This window comes from Macrobrachium nipponense, chromosome 45 (genome assembly GCF_015104395.2).
Source record: "Macrobrachium nipponense isolate FS-2020 chromosome 45, ASM1510439v2, whole genome shotgun sequence".
Classification (NCBI taxonomy): Eukaryota; Metazoa; Arthropoda; class Malacostraca; order Decapoda; family Palaemonidae; genus Macrobrachium; species Macrobrachium nipponense.
In genome coordinates, this window is record NC_061105.1 from 40,176,180 (window position 1) to 40,176,766 (window position 587).

Here is a 587-nt window from a genome sequence, read left to right on the forward strand (position 1 = left end):
AAGAATATTGATATTTGCCTAAAATGCCAAATTCCTTTCTCTGACAAGCCAAAAGATGATAATATATATATATATATATATATATATATATATATATATATATATATATATATATATATATATATATATATATTATATTTATTTATTTTTTTTCAATATTGATATTTGGCTAATAAGCCAAACGCCCTTCCCTGACAAGATCTGGATATTTTCCCAAAGGCGAAAAAGAGTTGTTCTCTGATTAAGTAACCCACGTGACGCCCGGATGTGGATTGCCTCCTGCGCTGCTACACTTGACCACCAACTGGCCCCCGGCCACCACGTCCCCCACCCCCTCCACCTGCAGGCTGGGACGCCCCGGGGCTCTGCGGGAAATGGATTGGGAATGAATGAAGGTGGATCACTCCTTACTTGTTTGTGAAGTGGGAGAGAGAGGGGGGAAATGTGTAAGGGGTTAAAAGAAGAAAAACGGCAATAACAACATCATGAACATAACATGAGTATATATATATATATATATATATATATATATATATATATATATATATATATATATATATATATGAATAACTTGATCACGAAGTATA

The 587-nt window shown here is 34.6% G+C and overlaps 1 long non-coding RNA gene across 2 annotated transcripts in view; it reads right to left on the reverse strand.

Annotated features, from left to right (window-relative positions):
* LOC135214141 (uncharacterized) overlaps positions 1-363 on the reverse strand; it is a 556,803-nt gene extending 556,440 nt beyond the window's left edge. Inside the window, exon 1 of one of the 2 annotated variants that reach the window (XR_010314290.1) lies at positions 251-363. This is a non-coding gene — a long non-coding RNA (uncharacterized LOC135214141). The remainder of the gene's footprint in view (positions 1-250) is intronic. The other variant, XR_010314289.1, reaches the window with a different exon arrangement.
* Between the last annotated feature and the right edge of the window lie 224 nt (positions 364-587).